The following is a 20,200-nucleotide window of genomic DNA, read 5'->3' on the forward strand; positions in this document are numbered from 1 at the left end:
CAAACACCCAAGTACCCCGGCTCTTCACCCAAACCCAGCTCGTACTGACCAAACCAGTGCCTGCCCCTGAAAAGAAAATATAAATGTGTTCCCGTGCTATTACTGCTAGTTGCAAGAAGGAATAATAGAATCACAGGATGCACCTTGTACACCATCTTCTTCCACCCCTGCCATGTGCAGGGACACCTTCTGCTGTCCCAGGCTGCTCCCAGCCCTGTCCAGCCTGGCCTTGGGCACTGCCAGGGATGCAGGGGCAGCCCCAGCTGCTCTGGGCACCCTGTGCCAGGGCCTGCCCACCCTCCCAGCCAGCAATTCCTGCCCAATATCCTGTCCAACCCTGCCCTCTTTCAATTTGAACCCTTTCTCCTTGCCCTGTCGCTCCATCTGTTGTAAGTCATTTCTCTCCATCTTTCCTGTGAGTCCCTTCAGGTCCTGAAAGGCCACAATTAGGTCACCCCAAATCTTCTCTCCTCCAGGCTGAACAATCCCGATTGTCTCAGCCTTTCCTCATGGAAGAAGTGCTCCAGCCCTCAGAGCACCTTGGTGCTCTCCTCTGGCCTCACTCCAGGCCTCACTGGCCCGGGTGTTCCAAGAGAACAGTCCCTGGCCATGCCACAGGCCAAAGGGCTCAAGCTGTGGAAGGAGAGCCCTGCAATCCCTCCTCTCTCCCAGCCAGGGCAGGCACAGGGAATGTGGGGTTCATGCACCTCGGCCTCACCCTGAGGCTGGGATGTCCAGCCACCTTCTCTCTTCTTCCCCCTGCCCTTTGCTGGGCCTCTTGGGTGTTTGAAACCCCCATGCTGAGGACCAGAGCAGGATCCAGCCATGCCACCGTGTGTTCTGGTGCAGCAGTGTCCTGAGCAGGATGCTGGACAGCAGCCCGGTTTGAGAACCCCTCTGCCCAAACACCGCGATATTCCAGGGCTGGGCCTTGCCAGGACAACGCCCTTAACTTTCCCTGGCTGTGTGTTTGTCACCTGGGGACAAACAGCCGTGGGAATAACCTCCACGCTCTGCACAGGGAGCAGTTCCCCCGGGAGGTTTTAACAATAACTGCTAATGCTCCTATTCCTCTTTCTGCGCTCTGTTTCCACCCTTCCATCCACAGGCACAAGCTTCTATTAAATACCTTCCTGCTCACGGGGTAACCAGATGGGAACATTCATTTTAATGCTAGACAGCAAAACAGTAGAGTTACAGATTACTGTGCCACCAAAAAATTGCTTATACACCTTCGTTTCCTCCCATGTAATTCCCTGGGAGTTTTAATTTATGGGACCATTTTTTATGTTTTCTCACCACTTCCCTTGCATCAGGCAGGGTTTCTTCAGCTCCAACAAAGCAGCGTGCCTGTCTGGAGGGGATCAATAACTATTGAGCTATCGTGCTTCCTCCACTTAGACTGTTGAAGCAGCTTCCTTTAATTGCTCTTTCACACTGTAAATACAGCCAACGGTGATTTTTTTTTTCCCCGTTGAGGCTGCTCAGTGGGTGAAGACACCCGCAGGTGGGAAGAGCTCAGCTGCCTCCCCTGTGATCCATCCCCACCTCCTCCGGGAGCAGCCCCGGGGCGCAGGGACCCGGGGACGCTGCCGAGCTCCAGGGGCCAAAGCGGGCCCGGAATGGTCCCTCAGGGACCACGGCTGGGGGCACACCCGGAGACCCACAGGATAACGCTGACAAAGGATGCACCCTGGGCAGGGGAAAGGGCAGAAAGCCCAGCCGGGAGGGTCTGGGTGCTCAGCGCCCTCCGCTGCGAGGTGTGCCCCGAGGTGGGGGCCAGGCGGGATCCCCCCTCGGCTCCTCACAGGGGCTGTGGCAGAAGGGGGGAACCGGAGCGGCGAGGGGGGAGCGGACCCCTGCTCCTCTCGGGACGGCGAGGGATGCCCGGACTCATCGGGCTCCCCCCGGGATGGCCAGGGAGGAGCGGAGGGACTGGATCGCCTTCGCGGCTCCCCGCGGGAACGGCCAGAGCGGACCGGACCCCTGGGGCAGCTTTTCCCGGTGCTGGCGAGGGATGACCGGACCCCCGGGCGGTTCCTCCCCGGAATGGGTGGGGGGGAACCGATGCCGGGGGCGGCTTTTCCCAGGGATGGCGAAGGAGAAGGGGACCCCCGGGCGGCTCCTCCCGCGGATGGCGAGGGGGAAGCCGACCTCTCCAGCGTCTTTCCCCGGGGGCAGCGAGGGATGCCCGGACCCCCGGCGGTCCCCCCGGGGCTGGGGGGGTTGGCGGCCGCGGCCCCGCCCCCCGCAGGTGCCGGCGCGGCGGGGGCCGGGGCTGACGTCAGGCGGGGCGGGCGCGGTGCCGGTGCCGGCCGGGCCATGGCGGAGCCGAGCGCGGCGGCCCCGGTGAGTGCGGCGGCCCCGGCGCTGCCCCCAGCCCCGGCGGGCGCTGCCGCGGAGCGGGGCCGGGCGGGGGGAGCCGGGCGGCGGCGGGGGCGGGACCGGGCGGGGCCGCCCGCGGGAGCGTCCCTGGGAGCGGTGCCGGTGTCGCCTCGTCCTTCCCGTGCCCCGGACCCCGGAGCAGAGGGGTTCAGACCCGGGAGCGCCGCTCGCTGCCTGCGAGGGCGAGCCCAGACACCGGCATCGCTTCTCCGCGGTTCTACACGGGCTCGGTGGGTCTTTGTGTGCCCTGTGGGTTTGTCCGGGCTCTGCACGCCCGTGTGTGCCCTGTCTGTGTGTCCGGGCTGTGTGTGTCTGTATCTGCCCTGTCTGTGTGTCCGTGCCCCGTGGCTCTGTACGTGCTGTATGTGCCCTGTCCGTGCCCGCTGGTCTACGGGTGCTGTGTGTCTGTGCGTGCCCTATCTATCTGTCCGGGCTGTTTGTGTGTATGTGTCCTGTCAGTCTGTCCATATATGCCCTGTCTGTCCAGGCTCTGTGCCCCGTCTGTCTGTCCATGTGTGCCCTATCTATCTGTCCAGGCTGTGTGTCTGTATGTGTCCTGTCCGTCCGTATGTGCCCTGTCTGTCTGTCCGGGCTCTGTATGTGTCTGTATGTGCCCTGTCTGTCTATCCGGGCTCTGTGTGTGTGTGCATGTGCCCTGTCTGTCTGTCTGTCCGGGCTGTGTGTGTCTGTCCGTGCCCCCTTTGCCCACAGGTGTGTCCCTGTGTGCCCACACATGCTGTGTGTGCCTGTCCTGTGGGTCTGTGTGCCCTGCAGTGTGTCCGTGAGCCCTGTCTGTCTGTCTGTACCGTGTCAGGCTCTTTGTGCCCCATGTGCCCACACGTCCCCGTGGGTCTGTGGGGGCTCTGTGGTGCCCCGTGGGTGTGCAGGGCCCGCGTGTCCCCACACGTGCCATGCGTGTCCCTCTGTGCAGACTCGAGGGTTGGCACAGTCAAACCCGGTGCCTGGAGGGTCCCCGGACCCCTTCCCTGTGCCCAGAGAGAGAAAAATGCTTCTCTCCCTCTCCTCCACCCCAGGGCAGGCTGCGTTTGCTCTCGGTCAGGTTTATTTCCTCTCACCTGAGGCAGACCCCCGGGGGAGGTGGCAGGTGGTGGCTGTCCAGGCTGTAATGGCATGGGACATGCCTGGCGTGTGGGGAAGGTGAGTCTGCCTGGGGAGACCCATCCCGGGCTGCTGTGGTGTCAGCAGGGGGAGGAGAACCCGACCCTGGGGTGGCAGGGGCTCCGGTGGGCTGTCCCCACACGGCTGCCCAGAGGAATCCTCTGGGACCAGAGGGCTAACCAGAGGGCTGGTTAGGGGAGAGGCTCCCCAGGCTGTGGTGTGCGTCCAGAACAGCCTCTGCTGGCTGTCAGAGGTGTTGGGTGCCTCTGGTCTGTGTGCTCGGGGGAGGTGGTGGCCACAGGAGGGGATCTGCAGGGTCCAGGGTTTCTTGTGTCCCAGCAGCTGGCGTGGTGCTGGACACAGGGCCTGGCTGCTGCCATAAGGGTCTCTGCATTCAGCTCTGTGTGGGTTGCTCCCCACAGTTGATTAGACACGGCTGATCCTATCTGGCCCTGGGAACTTCCCAGCAAACCGGAGTGCTTTTCCCCCTCCTGGTCTGAGCAGGATCCCGGCCCTCCTGCAGGACCAGGCCTGGGGACAGTGACATCTTTCCAGCCCCTTGGACACGATCGGGGCTGGCAGCTCAGACCTGCAGCCACTGACCTGGTTGTGGCTGGACACAGGTGGAAGGTGACAAGCCCCGTGGGCGAAGGATTGAAGGGAAAGGGAGGTCAGGACTGTAATGAGGATAATGCAGGAGTAAAGGCTAGAGTTGATCTTAATATTTTGAGGGTAAATCTCACCCAGCAGGTGAGCATCAGCATTCTCTATTCCTACAAAAGAGGAGGAGGCAAAGGGACATGACAATCCCCATTCCACTGATGTCCTTGTGCTTGGGAGAGCCATCAGGTGTGCCCTGCCCTGGCCTTGGAGCCAAAGCAGAGAGGAGTCGGGCTCACTTAGGGATATTAGAGGTGGGTTTATCAGTGCAGGCTGGTTATCCTGGAGGGCTTCTCCAACTCAAACGAGTCTATTACTGTGATCCATCGCACTCCTTTCCCTCCTGCAGCTGAGCCCAGCCTGCTGGTAAGGATTGTTAAAACCTGAAATCCCAACCAAATGACCCACGTTTGGAAAGAATGACATTGATCTGAGAACATCTCGAGCCTCACGCTCTCCAGGCTGAGTCCTCCACGCAGAGGGTGTGTTTGTCTCTTCTTTATGCCTAGAACGGAGTCATGAAGACCTGCCTCCAGGAGCCGGATTAGCTCCTCACCCTGCTCCTGCCCCCTGGGCGCTGGGCTGCAAGGCAGAATCTCCAGAACTAGCACTCCAGGCTGAAATTACCTCTCACTTTTGCAGGTTGCTTGAGCCAATTCCCTTGCAGATGGAGCTGCTTCAGTGGACGCTGTTTGTTTGCCCCTGCTCGGGAGTCTGAAAGGGTCTGTTCTGAGCTGCGCCCCACCAAACAGGGGGGACAGGCACCTCCACATGGGCTTTGTTCTCCTCCCTGGAAAGCCTCATATCCAGGCCAGGCAAATGCATTTCAGAATGCTGGTTCTGATTTGGATATCTGAGCTTGAGAGGTCTAAATTTAAGTGAGATGAATCTCACCCGGTGCTTGCAAACCTTGGTTTTCAGACTTTTCGCCTTGATCTTTCCTTTTTTTAGCATGACCCTGCTGTTCTCCTACCACTCAGGACTCTTCCGAGGCATAGAAAATGCTTCTGAAACTTTCCACCCCCCCAGGTGGGAGGTGTTGGAGAAATGCAACTGCAGGGAGGCATGTGCAGCTCATCCTCCTTGCAGACGCAGGAGCCCGGGTTAAAAAAGCAGCCTGTTAATTTTGTGTTAATGGCTCTGAGCAATGGCGAGTCCCCCCGCCTCCTTCCTCCCTACCTTGTGCCAACATTTAATTGCTCTCACTCCGGAGAGATGCTATCTCATTTCAAGGTTGAACTTATCTAGTTTTGACTTGCAGGGGGGGGATGTTGTCGTGTCCTTGTCACGGAGGTGACTCGTCACTCCCTGCTCCTTGCAGTGGCCGGTCCCCTCGCCCTTGCTCCTCAGGAGCCCGAGGGTGCTGTCGCCTCGCACCGAGGGGCTCCTGCTGCTCCTCGTGTGGTTTTTGTGGCACCCTCGGGGTGTGGCCGTGTTGTCCGGTGCCCACCTGGGTGTGAGCTCACTATTTTTGTTTTTTGACTCCGTACGGATGTGTTCCCACTGCACCCCCAGGGACCACCCGCTCTGGCTTTGTGCTGATGCCTCCCACGAGAGAGGCTCCGTGCTCATCCCAAACCCTCTCCTGGCTCTGGCAGAGCTCTGTCCTGGCCTCAGGTATCACCCTGCGACACAAAACCGTGGTCTGCCGGGCCGTGGCCTCACTGAGGTGATTCCAGCCACCAACCAACCCTCCGTGAGCTACTGCGGGGTTCTGTGTGGGAGATTTACGTTTAATATAATCCCCCAGAAGGAGTCAGGGATGAGACAGAAATCCCCCAGGAAGGTGCTGGGATGCTTTCTTTGCCGGCAGCAGCCACGCCGGGGGCTCTCAGCACACATCCAGTGTGTGTGGAGTTGGTTGCAGCTGCTGTGAGATTCATCCTCGGGATATCATGTGCTCTGCAGAAATGTGGGCAAACACTGTGCCGAGGCAACAGTAATGTCTTTAGATAGATAATAAGTCTTCTAAGGAGATCTAATTCCAGGAAACTCAGCTGGCTGATTGGAATTGTATTTTTAGTCTCCAGTTCGTGTATTTACCTGAAATTTCTGTCCTGCTGCTCTAGCTGGAGCTGACCCCGGGTTGCCTGCTGCTCCTGCCTTTTACCCAAATACTGTGACTACACAAAGGTCCCGAGTTCCACCAGTTGGTCTGAAAACGTTTTATTTTGGCAGATGTCTGGCAATACTGAAATTTCTGTAGTTGAGAGGCCATTAAGGGGTTTTAAAGCGGGTTGCACAGGGGGTTGGTGGGAAAAACCCTGCTCCGGCACAGTGGGGTGCACGTGGTTGATCTGTGGCTTTCTCTTGTCCTCTTTGGCAACTGTTTGATCCCACCTCAGCACAGCACTTGCTCTCAGTTTTACTGATGGCACCTAATAGTGAATCTGGCAGATATCTAATTCTCTATTCCTAGCATGCTTTAAAAGTGCCTTATTTTTCAATTAATTCTGTTGGCTGTACAGATTTAATGGATTCCTTTAGAGGTCCCCATCAGTCACCGACACCGGACATTTCTTTTTCTGTGCCATTTCTCTCTCCTTTCCTGTGCCTAGAAAGATCACATTTCCATGCATTTTTCCGCATCTCATTTTTGCCAGAATGGCTTCTTCATGATTTAAATCCTGCTGCTTTTCCAGGTTTGTGACTTTTGGGGTCCTTGGCAGAAGCTTTAAGCAGGTTCCTTGCTTTCTCTGATGACAGCGACTGCTCTGGGCTTTTGAAAATTTGCCCTTTTAAAGTCATAAGCTGCTGCCGTTATTTTGGGCTCGCTGTTCCTGTGAGTACCAGAGAAACAGAAAGAAACTATAATAGAAGAAGACTTGCGTTAGATGTGGCAGTTCATTTTGGCCTCATCCGTGTCACGCAGACCTGCTGCCACTCCATGGACAATTAACGCTGAAACGTGACCTGCTCCTTGTGCCAGCAGCGGCTCCTCATCCCAAAGATTTGTGTGCTCCCTGGGTCTGGTATCAGTTACTCATGAGCTGTTTGCATTCCGGCGCTTGTATCTGCCCCCCTGGGTGTGTGGATGTGATGGATGGTGGCAAGATGCCCTTGTGCATGTAGAAGAGCGAAATCCGGTGCTTGTGGTGTGTGACTGTCTGACACCACCGAGGGAGGAAATCACATACTCCACGTGGCTGAATTATTTCGGCTCACTGAGCTCTTCTTTCGTGCCTCGGCGTCCTCCTGCTGCTCCCCCCGGTGACCACAGCCCCGCTCAGACCCACCAGGTGCTGCCCGGGCCGGGGTGGTGCCGGCTGCTGCAGCCAGGCTTGGCTCCCCTGCCCAGGGCCGGGCTGAGATTAAACACTCATCTGCTTCCAGGGCTTTGCAGGCAGGATTGCCTGTGAGGATTTGCAGGAGCCGATTTCAGCCCGGCTGAAAGGTGCCAGGGTGACCTTGCCGTCACTCCCGGTCCCCGGGGGCTGGATCAGGAGCGGGACAAGCTCCCAAATCTCCTCAGCGAAACCTTCCCCCGTCTGGGAGGCTGTGGGGGGAATCAACGCCGCTTCTTCCTGCAGCACTTTCCACCCGAGCCGAGGCTGTCTTTAAAAAGCAGCCGGCGTGGTTGTGCTTGGAACAGGCAGCTCGGTTTCTATATTATACACAGCACTCCTCTCCGTAGGAAGCCGGCCAGCCCACGCCGCTGCCGCAGCCCGGAGCCGCCGGCTCTTCCCTTCTCCTCGGGGCGCTCCTGGGCGGCAGGGAAGGGGCAGGGAGCGGGCAGGGAGCTCAGCCAGCGCTGGGTGTGTGCCCACCGCGGGGCAGAGCTGTCCCCTCCCGGGGCGGCCGGGGGACCCGCGGGTCCCCTCCCTGCCCCGGTGTGCCCCAGCCTCCCTCCCGGCTCACCTGCCCTGCCTGCCGCCCACAGACATCTCCCTTCTGCTGCCCCGAGCCTGGCCCCGCTCCTGGCCAGGGAGAGACTCCGGGCCCCTGTGATCTCCCAGGGAAGTGGCCTGGCCATGTCTCAGCGTCACGTTTCCACCCCTCAGGATTCGGGCAACAGCAAACAATCCCTCCGAGCTGAGTCCTGTTGGTGTCCATCTGTCCCAGCTGTTTGGATTATTCGCACGATTTGATTCTTGGCTACACCTGATCTTACAACAGGATTAATTTCATGGTAACTGATACACCTGCAGCAATTAGCTGTGTAAACCGAGATAAAAGGCCAATCAAATCTCACGTTCTGGAGTGCAGGCTGCTTCCAGCCGGAGGCTTCCTCAGCCCTCCTGAAGTCCCTTCCCAAAGGAAGCTCTGCGGGTCATCTCCCGCCCCTGAGCGGGGATTGCTCCCGTGTGTGAGTGAAATGGGGCTGGGGGCTGTGAGCTGTGTGAGCCTTCGGGGGGCTGCTCCCCTCGCCCAGCTCTGGAGCAGGAGCCGGGGGTGTTCCCAGCCCCGCGCCGGGAGCTGCAGCAGCTCCGGAGGCGTGCGGGGTGCGAGGCAGGGCCGGGTTGGCAGCCTGGCTGTAAATAAATCCCGCTGTGCTGGGGCTCTGTGCCCCACTGACCGCCCCTGCCCCGTCCGTGGGCAGTCCTGAGCGGTGGCAAAGCGCCCTCGGTACAGGTAAATTGACCCCTTCTCCTGCTGCGCAGGGGCAGCACTGGAAACCAAATGTGGAAATAGGTCCCGGCTCAAAATGACTGCAAGGACAGAGGGTAGGTGCTGGGCTTCTCGGGATCTGATCCAGCTGGGACTGGTTCCAACCCAAATGAGATCAAGGAGAATGGGACGAGGTAAAAAAAGAAGTTATCTTTGCGTTTCTGTCAGTATAGCAGCCCAGTTGGGGCTGGGCTCGAGGCTGGGCTCCTCTCCCCGCTCCTCACCGGTGCCCATGGGGGTGGCTTGTTCCTGGTTTTGTCCCGGGGTTGCTGTGGCTGTAACTCCCCTCCCTGGGGCCGTGGGACTTCCTCAGATCTGGGATGGGCTGGAGCTCTCAGGCCTGAACCGGGGGGAATCCTCTGCCAGAGGAGAGGCACAAAGCTGATCAGAGGATGTCTGGGACACCTGGGGCTCTGCCCTGCACAAGAGAAGGCTCCAGGGAGAGCTGCCAGCCCTGCCAGGGCCTCCAGGGGCTCCAGGAGAGCTGCACAGGCCCTGGGGACAAGGCCTGCAGGGACAGCACCCAGGGAATGGCTGCCAGGGAATGCCAGAGGGCAGCGCCAGCTGAGAGATTGGGCAGCAATTGCTGGCTGGGAGGGTGGGCAGGCCCTGGCACAGGGTGCCCAGAGCAGCTGTGGCTGCCCCTGCATCCCTGGCAGTGCCCAAGGCCAGGCTGGACAGGGCTGGGAGCAGCCTGGCACAGCAGAAGGTGTCCCTGCACATGGCAGGGGGTGGAATGAGATGAGCTTTGAAGTCCCTTCCACTCTAAGCCATTCTGGAATTCTGTGGCTGGTTTGCATTTCTCTTACAGGATCTGACCTGTATTTAGGCACCTGTACTCAGGAGACTATTTCAGATAATTTATTTCCAGAACTGCAGTTCTTTTGCCCTCTGGGAATTCTCCATTCACCATAGGTTTTTGTTTGTTGCTTGGTTTTTTTTTCTCCACACAATCTCCCAGGCTGAGTGTGGCCACAAGCGCAGCAACGCCGTAAATTGGAAATAGCAATGTGTTCTTAGGAAGGCAGTGAGCAGGCAAGGCTTGTCCCTGTGCTCAGGAAAGCTGGGAATGCTGGTCAGGAGCTGTTTCTGGGGGAGCCAGAAAGGGAACTCCCGTGAAGCAGAAATGCCTGTGGGACAGGGAAGGATCTCGTAGCTCCTGGAGTCACTGCTGGGCTGAAGGGGAGCTTCAGCACTGGGGCCAGGTGTGTGTCCAGCTGTGCTAGCACAGGAGCTGGGGTGTGCTCCTCTCTCCCTCACGCCTGTGCCACCAAATCCTAAACTTCAGTGAGGTAGATTTCAGTGCAAAGTTGTAGTGCAAACCTGTAGTTTCTCCTTTTCCCCCACCCATGGTCACTGTACACCTGATGTCAGTTCCAGGCTTTTTGGTAGAAGAGTCAAGGAAATGTGAAATTTGATGAGACTCTTTAGGAAAAGCTGGAGTTGTGAGTGGTGTCCATGAAGGGATCGAGAGGTGCACGGGGCCATCTCTGAGTCACCTCCTTTCTGCTGGGTGAGGGGCAGGGACACTGCAAAGGGCGTCTCGATGGGCTTCATATTTGCCAGAAAATGCCATTGTTTGCGAGTGCTGCGGGCTCCCCTGTGTTCCCGGCCTTGTCTGAGGCAAGGGCTTGTCCTGCCTGCCGGGGAAGGACACAAACCCGCCGGGGTGGCGAGGTGGCCGCACCTGCTCCCAAAATCGCTGCCGGGCGTGGGGCGGGGCAGGTGCCCCGCTCCGGGGGAAAACGCGGCGCTTTCGGTAAATACCGAGCGCTCAGCGGGGCGAGAGCGCTGCAGGGAGCACGGCGCTCCAGCAGCCTCCTCATCCCCTCAGTTTGGAGGCAAACCTGCTTTCGGGAAAGGCTTTCAGAGGCTTCGTCTCTTCCAGCCATTAGGAGCGCCCCCCGATCCGCTCTGTTAAAGATGGGTCTAAGGTTAAAAAAGAAATTCTGTGAGCTGGGAAGCTAATTGCTGTCTGCTTCAAGTGCAGGGCGTGTTGTGGGAAAGGAGAAGCAGCTGGGAGGAAATCCCGATTATGATAACACTGGCACGATCTTTCCAGGACGTGGAAATGTTGTGCGTTCCAGCAGACCCCAGGAGCAGTGGCAGGATTAGTGCCGTGGCGGGACAGAAATGCCACGGCGAGGTTTGGAGGGCTGGCTGCTCCCTGTGGAGGAGCCTGGGTCGGTGCTGGTGTCCCTGTCCCCGTGTCCCCTCGCCGTGGGGCTGAGGGGGCCCGGCAGGCTGTGGGGTGATGCTGGCACAGGACGCTCCTGCCGGGGCTGCTCTGTCCCCCCCGGAGCTGCCAAACCTCCCAAGGGTTTGGACTCACAGCCTGCAATCCAAGCTCATTTCCGACTCTGACCTCCTTTATCTGAATAAATCTCACGTGCCTGCTACTACTCAGACAGCAAAAATAATCTTTACTGCTGTAATATGTCTGTCAGCTTTTCTTTATCCCAGCAAAGTGCTGTAAGAGCTGCAAAACGCTTTGGAAACATGAGGATTTTTTGAGCAACAGAGATTGAAAGGGGTGGGGAAAAAAGTGAGTCTCTGGGACTTGGAAAGCAAACCCCTCAGCCAGGTTTCCTTGGCACAATTCCTTTTGCAAAATGGTCTTGCTGCTGCCCACTGGAGCCAAATGTGAAGGAAGGGTTTTAGGCTGTGAAACTGCTCCATCCTGACGGCTCTTTCACAGCCCTGGGCAGAGCAGAAGGGATGTTTCAGAGCAACATTTAGCCAGATAAATGCTGGGCACCGGGTGTGTAGGGCCCGAGCTCGACTGCACTGCTCTCAGCGAGGCTGTGCTCTGAGCCTGGCTTAAACCATCAGCTTTGGGACACAGAGCAGGCCAGCAGGCTCCCAGCTGTGCCGTGGAGCTGCTCCGTCCTCCCTCCTGGGCTCTCGTGTCTGGGTGGGGAGCGGGAGGACACCAGGTTCAGGTGACCCTCGTGCAGCAGGCAGGCTGTGACCCCGTGAGGGCCCTTTGGGCTCCGAGACCTCTGCTCACCTCCTGCTCGAGTCTCTTCCTTCACCAAACGTGTGGTGGTGGAACGTTTCTCATCCCAGGCTGGAATCAGTGCTGTCCCACCCCAAGGGATGAGGCAGCACTCAGGATTCATGGGCTGAAAGGAACAACAAAAGCTCACAGAGGTTTTTGGTAGATTACGCCCTTGGCATGGAAATTGGTGTGTTAGTCCTTGATCTCCCAGTATAAGCACACAGCAGTAGAGCTTGGATGAAGGGGTAAGATGAAAGGGAAGACAGAAAGAAAGAGATTCGTTAAAGATGAAAAGAGAGAGAGAGGAAGAAGAAGAAGAGATCACCAGTCGTGGCTCCACTGTCGATCCAGCTGACGGGATGTCCTGGGACCCTGGGCTTTGTGGGGCACCTTTCAAGGCTTCCCCTCCCTGGAGAGAAGTTTCTCCCTTTCCCTGCCAGTCAGTTCTCATCACAGTCAGTTCTTTCTGACCTTTCTCTGGGGTCTGGGGTGGGTTTGTTCCCCCTGCAGGGCCTGGCCCTGCTGGGCTCATCCCTGTGCCTGCAGAGCCGGGCTGTGCTCTGCTGCAGGAGCCACAGCCAGGAGTTTGTCCCAGAAAATGCTGCCCTGCCTCTGCAGGGCCCTTCTCCAGCCACTTCCTGGTCTTCTCCTGTGTGTCCTTACCAGCAGCCCTTGTTTGTCCTGTTTGCCAAAAATCCTTGGTGTGCTCCACACCTTGCAGCCGTCGGGGTTTGGGACATGCCCCTGATCCTTGGGAATCCTGCACTGGGCAGTGGCTGAGGAGCACAAACCACACGTGGGACAGAACTTCAGGGCTCTGGGGGACTCTGGTGCAGGGTTCACCCTCTAAATTTCATTGTTCTGGTTCAGGCTGTCTTGGCATGAGGAATGTGCACTCCAGGGCTGCCTGGGTGCCTGCACAGGAGCCCGTGGTGGGGCAAACCCAGCAGAACCGAGCCTGGTCCTTGCTGCAGAGGAGCTGGAGGGCTGGATGGATGTGCTTCCTCCCTCACCACGACCCCATTAAAATTTAAGGGTAAAAGTGGGAGTAATGAAAGAGAATTTTCTATTTAGGGCTTTTAATTCATTTTTACCTCCAGCATTAACTGGAGTTTGTGCAAACCACTGGCAAGGCAATTAGAGTGACTTTTTAATGGGTTATTTTTGTCGCTTCACCATGGTGGGAGCTAAAGATCCCAGGCTGTGAGCTGCCTGGGCTAGGGGCCATCCTTTTGCTGTGCTGCTCTGATGTTTAATCCCTCACTGGGTTTTATTCACGAGCTCTGGCTGGGTCACAGTGACAGGGAGAAGGTGCAGGGTTACGGCTGGATGAAACATGGGGAGCAAAATATCCAGGCTGCAGTTCCCCAAGGCTTCCAGGCTGGATCCATCCTGGAAAGGAGGAGTAAAGGACTTTGGAAAATGAAGTGCACAGTTTGTTTTGGCTGGTTGATGGGTATTTTGCAGGAGTAAGCTCCAAGGACAAAAAGCAATGAAAAAAACAGATTACCTGAGAGTTCCTCTTAAATCCTGAGGACTGCTGGGAGAAAATGAGGGTGGGTAAGCGAGTGTGGGATTTCCTGGGTGAGAATGTGATGCCTGCAAAGCAGACCTGTTCCTCGAGGTGCTGGGCAAGCTGAGTGAACCCGGGCGTCCCCCGCCCTGCGTGGGACAGAGCCACGGGTCCCACCTGGTGATGGTGCCTGGGAAGGCTAACTTCAGACTCATTTTGGGGACATTTTCCTGGGGACTGCCCCGTGTGCAGCCAGAGAGGGGGCCTGGGCCTTGTGAGCTCTGTGGGAGTGCAGGTGCCCTGAGGGCACCCGGCACAGATCCCAGGGCATTCATCCCGGGCCAGCCTGGCCTCGGCGTTCCTTGCTCGGCACAGTGTGTCCTGTGCTGCTGCTCCCCTCCAGCCCCTGAGCCCGTTTCACAGCTCAGCATGGGAGGAATGCAGGCTTGGGTCTGGCTCAATTGATTTCTTGTGCAGCCCAGCCAAGGGAGAGCAGGGATGGATCCTTTTCCCTCTGCAGTGCTCGTTGATTTGGCTCCTGCCCGCAGTAACACACCTCTGCTGCCTTGTGATCCCCCTCCACCCAGGTTACTTGGAGAAATGCTTTCCAAAAATAGCCTCCCGGTTCCTCTGGTATTATTCTGTGCAGCTCTAAAAGCCTGTCTAGAAAGGCTGTCCAGCTCATTGACGTTTCCTTAAAATGCAGCTAATCCATGTAATCTCATTATAGTAGTAGGTGATTATACTGACAGCAAGCTTTAGCAGCCGTCCAGCAAAGCCTTTTATTCCCTGTCTGTTATGTGGGTGGCTAAAAGTCACTGGGAGCGCGTTTTGGGTTTGGTCAGTCTGTTTTAGCAGCAGGACTTACAATATTTTTAATTCCCTAGGAAATGTCTTCTTTGGCAAAAAAAATTGCACTGTTTGTGACGATGCCAGCACATTTTTGCCGCTGTCCCTCATCTTTGCTGGCTGCTGGCATCCCACAGCCGTGCAACAGGGTCTCCCAAATTGCTGGGCAGCACTGAAGCAGCAGAGATTGTTTTTTACAGCAGAGAGGATGAGCTTTGGCACATGTAGTGTGGGATTCCCGGTGTCCCTGTTTGCAGGTGTGGGATGGCCGCTCTCTAGGGAGCCAGCCCAAGGAGCAGGAGGATTTTGGGGTGCTGAGTGATCCCTCCCAGCGCTGGGAGGACCTGCCCTGCCTGGCCAGGCGGGCTGGAGGTGTGGGTCAGGCACAGGGAAAGCTGGCTGGGCGAGGAGCAGCAGAGCAGCTCGGGCTGGGAAGGTGCTCCAGCCCACCCTTGGAGAGTGGCACGTCCCGGGAGAGGCTCCTTCCTGAGCCCCGTGTGCTCGGAGCAAGGGCTGGCTGATGTGGGTCCAGATCCGCAGTGCCTCCTGTGCCCCCTGCACCCGGCCTGTCTGCTGGAGGTGCTGTTGGTTCTCCCCAAGGCCTGGGCAGCCGGGGCTGGGTGGGATGGGGTGGGTTAAAGGGCTCCGTGTGCTCAGTGCTGGCTGTGCTCAGTGGCCTTTGCCCCTTCACCATCGGATCACAGAATATCCTGAGCAGGAAGGGACCTACACGATCATCCAGCCCAGCTCCTGTCCCTGCACAGACCCCCCAAACAACCCCACCCTGGGCATCCCTGGGGCACTGCCCAAACTCTCCTGGAGCTGTGGCAGCCTCGGGGCCGTGCCCATTCCCTGGGGAGCCTGGGCAGTGCCAGCACCTCTGGGGGAAGAGCCTTTCCTGAAATCCCACCTAACCCTGCCTGGCACAGCTCCAGCTGTTCCCTGGGTGCTGTCCCTGTCACCCCTGAGAGAAGATCAGTGTTTGCCCCTGCTCTGCCCCCGAGGAAGGTCTTCCCTCAACCTGCTGCACCTCAACAGGCCAAGTGCCCTCAGCTCCTCATGGGCCCCTCCAGACCCTTCCCCATCCCCGTGTCCCTCCTTTGGACACCTCTGACAGCTCCACATCTTTCTTACATTGCAGCAGCCGCCGTGCAGAGCAGAGTGGGACAATCCCCCTCCTCCACGGTGCCTCTGTGCCCCCAGGATGGGGCTGTCCCTCCCAGCCCTGGGCACTGCTGACTCAGATGCACTGACAGGACACTCAGGTCCCTTTCCTGCTGTCCAGCAGTGGCCGGGCACCCTCGTGGCCTCTGTGGAGCGTCCCTTTGGCCAGGGGAATGTCTGCAGGGGGGTGTCTCTGATGTCCAGCTGCTCCCCAAACTGGAGGCACCAGCACGGGGCTGAGCCGCACATATTTATTAAATTAGGGGGAATTCATGGGAGAACTGTGTGTGCCTTCTGGGAGTACCCCAGAACTGTCCTGTCTCTGAACTGGGCTGCCCCAAGCCCCCGGGGCTGCTGCCTGGGAGAACAGAGGGCACTGGGGGTGTTCCTGGTGGGGGCACAGCCCTGGCGCCCTCCCCACATGGCTCTGCCCCCTTCCCAGGGCTGCGGGAGGGTCTCTCCTGCCGTGCTGGGGCTGCAGTGTGAGCAGCAAGGGTGGAAACCCTTCACCACACAGGTCGTGCAGACAAATCCAGGTTTTTCCCCTCTCCATGAAGCCCGTCTCCATTGTTTGCCCAAGCTGAGCACGCAGATCTGCGAGCGATCCAGCGCCCAGATTAAATGGGGTGAGATTTGTCAGTGAGCAGAAGGATTAAAGGGGAGGCACAGACGGGCTCTGTGCAAGCACTTTTGTGAGATCCCAGTGCAGTGTTTAGAGAGGACACCCGGCCCCCTCTCGCAGAGATACCTATCTCTGGGGCCTGTGGAGGGTTGGAGGAGCTGCTCTGCCATCTCTCTGCCTTGCTGGCACATGCTGCACATACCTCCTTTGGGGCAAATTCCTCGTGCAGGCTTCTCAGAGACAATAAGAAACCTCTAGGGCTGTTTCTGTATGGGTTTTTAATTTTTTTTAATATCCATCCTGCTTTTGCTTATCTTCCTCCAGCCCCTCCAGTGATAACAGAGGCAAAGCCCTGACCCGTGGCATCCCGGGGAGGAAAGGCTCAGCTCTCTGACAGTGTGCCGGCTCAGAGTGGATTTCTAATCTCTTTCCTGTGAAAGAAAAGGCTGTAGGTGCCAAACCAAAAGGGCAAAGTGATTTGCCCCAATGAGGTATCATGTTTCTGCTCTGATTTATGGTGAGGGGAGAGGCTTCTGAGTCAGCCGTTCCAGGAACTGCTTTATTTTGGAAACAGAGAGAATTCTGCTGGTTTTAAATCAACGTGTTGTCATTCAGCAAAAGCCCTTGTGGGTTGGGAGCTGCACCTGGCAGGGCTGGGACCGACCAGGGAGTGGGACTGAGGCTGACCAGGAACAGGGACTGGGAATGACTGGGGAGGAGGGCTGGGGCTCACCAGAGAGTGGGGCTGACCAGGGGCTGGGGCTGACCACAGAGAGGGACTGGAGCTGAGCAGGGAGTGGGGCAGAGCCGCAGGCACACGAGCTGCTGGGGCGTGCAGCAGTGGTGGGTGGGTGGCACGGGCGGGTGCCCCACGGGTGGGCCGTGCCAGGGGAGGCAGTGGCTTGGCCGTGCCAGCCCCGGGCACGCGGGCCCGGCTGTGTTTGTTCAGGCACTGTCTGGTCCCTGTCTGGCTGCAGACAGCCGAGCCCAGAGCAGTCCCACGTGCTGGGTCCCTCCGGGAAACGTGGCCTGTCCCCATGTCTGGGCTCTGCTCAGCCTCTCAGCCCCTCCACGGCTGACTGACCAGGGCTGGCTGCCTGCTGAGGGACAGATGGGTGGCTTTCCCACACTGCCTAAAGCCCCTGTGAGTGTCAGCAAGTTCTTCTTTGTTTTCTGTTCTTTCTGTGAGCTAATGAGCGTTGTCTGATTTTTCTTTCTCCTTTTATTTTTTTTGTTCTGAGTGTATTTTGGCCTGTCCACAATTGCCCTAGCTGTTAAGGAGGAGAATTCCTGTTTTCCTGAGTGAGGTTTGGGCAGCAGAGCTTTGCAGAGCCGGGTGATGCTGCTCTGCCTGTTTACAGTGCATGGGAAAACTGTGCGTTTTACTGCTGGTTACGCCAGGATTTGGGGTCGGTTTTGGTTTGCCTTTTCCCTCTGGCTTCCCACACAGGCTCACGAGGAGCTTGCCCTCCCTCTGTGACTGTGCTGCTCGCTGCCTTCTGGCTTTCAGCTGGCAGCACACCTGCTCGTCCTGCTGATGGGTTTCTGCCTGGCTCCTGGTACTGAGGACATCTCGATAAGCCGTGTTTCCAGAGGAGCAGGATCCTCTCCTGCGTGGAGATCCTGTGTGGCTGCTGCTAGGCACAGGCGGGCTGTGGGGCCGTGGGGATGCCCGTGAGGAGGGGCTGTGGGCAGGCAGGCTCCTCGGGCAGCTGGTGTGCCCTGTGCCTGCGGCTCCAGCAGGGCTGGGAGGAGGAATCCCTGCTCAGACACCGGCAGTGTGTGGATCTGACTGCCCGTCTCTGTCTCTGCTGTAACCAGCTCTGGCGTAAGAGGGTCTGATTCTGCCCCGGGGGCCGTGGTGCCACTGGTGATCAGCAAGAGCCTCACTCAGAGCAGCTCCCAGCAGCCGTGCCTTTGCAGGCTCTGTCTGTGAGCAGCTGCCTCTCAGACGGGTCCCAGACCCACCAGTGCCAGCGTGCAGGGCTGGTGAGGGTTTCTGGGGTGCCAGGGCAGGCTGTCCCTGCTGGAGACCCCAGCACAGAGCACGCACACCACAGGAGCATCCCTTGTTCCTCAGTGTCACTGAGGTGAGCAGTTTGTTGGCTGCGTTCACCACGAGGTTTGGGGAGCTTGGAAGTGTCCCACAGGCTGTGGATGTGGCATTTGGGGCCGTGGCATGGTGGCACTGGTTAATGTTTGGACTTGGTGATCTCAGAGGCCTTTTCTGGCTTTAATGATTCTCTGAACAGCTTCTTCTGCTGAGGTCGGGCTGGCTCTGCTGGGGCGGGTTCTTGCCCCAGGGTCTCCCTGTTTCCCTGGGATGCCCTGTGCCTGTGTCCCTCTGTGCTGCTGCTCCCCGGTGCCAGCGGGGCAGAGCCCGTCACCGTGGGGGTGTGGGGGTCACAGGAGGGGGCACGGAGCCCCAGCTCTGTGGCAGACACCACAGACACCCTGTGGCAGACACCTGGTGCTCCTGGGCAAGGCAGGGGGGCGCAGGGCAGGGAACAGGCCCTGTGGTTTGCAGCTGGAGCTGCACAGGGGAGGGAGGAGAGGAGGAGAGCAGGGCTTTGCCTCCACCTGCGCTGGTCTCCGAGGAGCCACTGTCCCCAGGGCTCTCTGTGGGAGGCTCTGCAGAGCTGAGCACCAGCAGCCATGTTTATTGATGGGCTGGAATAATTAAATTTCAGCCTTGGAGCAGTGGCTGGCGTGGGAGCAAAGAGAAACGGGAGCCTTGTCCTTGCTTCCTGCTGCTTCAGTAGCTCTGGCTCTGTGGCCAAAGCTTGGAGAGGTCTCCTGAAGACAGGCAGGTCTTCAGCAAGCCTGAAGACACCATGGGGGCAGTGGGACAGGGATAAAGGATGTCCAGAAGGCTTTGGCTGCGAGGGGAGGAATGCTGGGGTGAAAGGAAGTAGGGAAAAAATGAACCTCGTTGGCTGCTGCCAGAGCTACCCAACACGAGGTATGATGGCCTGTGGGAGCTGGCCCTTTACAAGGTGTGCAAGCCAGAGATCACTGTCACCCCGCTCTAATTAGCACCTGGGCTGCCCTCCTAATGAGAGACACCCTGCTCTGACTCCTGAGCTTTAATGGATTCACCCAGCTAGGGAGATCCCCGCCCCTGGGAGAGGGGTTGGTGACAAGGAAAAGGTTGGTGACACTCACTCAAGTGGCTTGTGCTGGGAAGTGCTGGGAGCTCACTGGGATGTGACAGCAGAGAGCCACTGTAAGGGCACCCAAGGCCCTGTAAGGGCACCCAGGGACCCCATGAGAGCACCCAGAGCACCTGTGAGGGCACCCAGAGCCTTCAGATGATGAAGGGAGCAGAAATGTCAGCGCAAATCCAGCGGCATCATCAGGGCAAACACTTCTCTTGCACAGAGGAGTGCAGGAGAGAGAGAGGAAGAATGGAAGAATAAAAGAAAACTTCCAAATTCCTCCCTCACCTTAGTATTTCATGGCACCAAAGGTACCAATTATAAGACTTCTGCATCCATGCAGAGGCAGCTGCTGCAGCTGCCCCTGGTGGAAAAGCGAGTGAGAGGTGAATTGAAAGTATAAAATACAGTCAGTGCTCATCAGGAGGGAATATCTCTGCATTTCCTGCAAACTCTTAAACACAAAGTGGAGTTTCTGGAATCTGGTGGTTTAACTCTCTCTGTGAGCACCCCCATCCTTTTGTGGTCACCTCCCTGTGTCCGTCCCTTCCCAGGTGGCAGCAGGGCAGGCTGGTGGCACCACGGGCCATCACGGGGTGATGGCTGCTGACACCACGGGGGATCCCAACCCTTCCCACTGCAGGTCTGAGTGATGGCCATGGCACATATTTATTAGATTAAAGGGATTCATGGTCTGCACCACAGGAGAACTGTTTGTGTGTGCCTTCTGTGAGTATTCCAGAACTGTCCTGTCTTTGAACTAGGACTGATAGCAAGTGGACAAGGGGATGGGATTAAAGTTAGCCCTCAGATCCCTTAGGACTGCTGCCCCTTCGTTTTGCTGGCTTCCAGCAGGCCAGCAAAGCCCTCTGTGGAGCACACGAGCAGCAGGCTGGGTGCCTCCCCCTGAGTGAATGAGTCAGGTTGATTTTCCCTGCAAACTGCTTTGGAATAGCCACAAACTCTGCCCCTCTGGCCCCAGTTCCCCGGTGTGCTGCAGGACCTGTTGGCTGTGTCCTGCTGCAGCTTTCTCGGAAGCTCCCACCGAATTTGGCTCCTTGAGAGGCTGTCAGATCCTGGTCTCACCAGCCTGAAAGGCTGCTGGGGCTGTGGTCTGCAGT

At 58.0% G+C, this 20,200-nt stretch overlaps 1 protein-coding gene across 4 annotated transcripts in view; it reads left to right on the forward strand.

Annotated features, from left to right (window-relative positions):
* The first annotated feature begins 2,227 nt into the window (after positions 1-2,227).
* MAPK4 (mitogen-activated protein kinase 4) overlaps positions 2,228-20,200 on the forward strand; it is a 44,517-nt gene continuing 26,544 nt past the window's right edge. For 2 of the 4 annotated variants that reach the window (XM_063422504.1, XM_063422501.1), the window contains exon 1: positions 2,228-2,349. The gene's annotated coding sequence lies outside the window, so the exon portion shown is untranslated. Of the gene's footprint in view, positions 2,350-2,444; positions 2,616-16,245; positions 16,413-20,200 lie in introns of those variants that run through there. The other 2 variants (XM_063422503.1, XM_063422502.1) reach the window with 2 other exon arrangements.

Source organism: Prinia subflava, chromosome Z (assembly GCF_021018805.1).
Source record: "Prinia subflava isolate CZ2003 ecotype Zambia chromosome Z, Cam_Psub_1.2, whole genome shotgun sequence".
Lineage (NCBI taxonomy): Eukaryota > Metazoa > Chordata > Aves > Passeriformes > Cisticolidae > Prinia > Prinia subflava.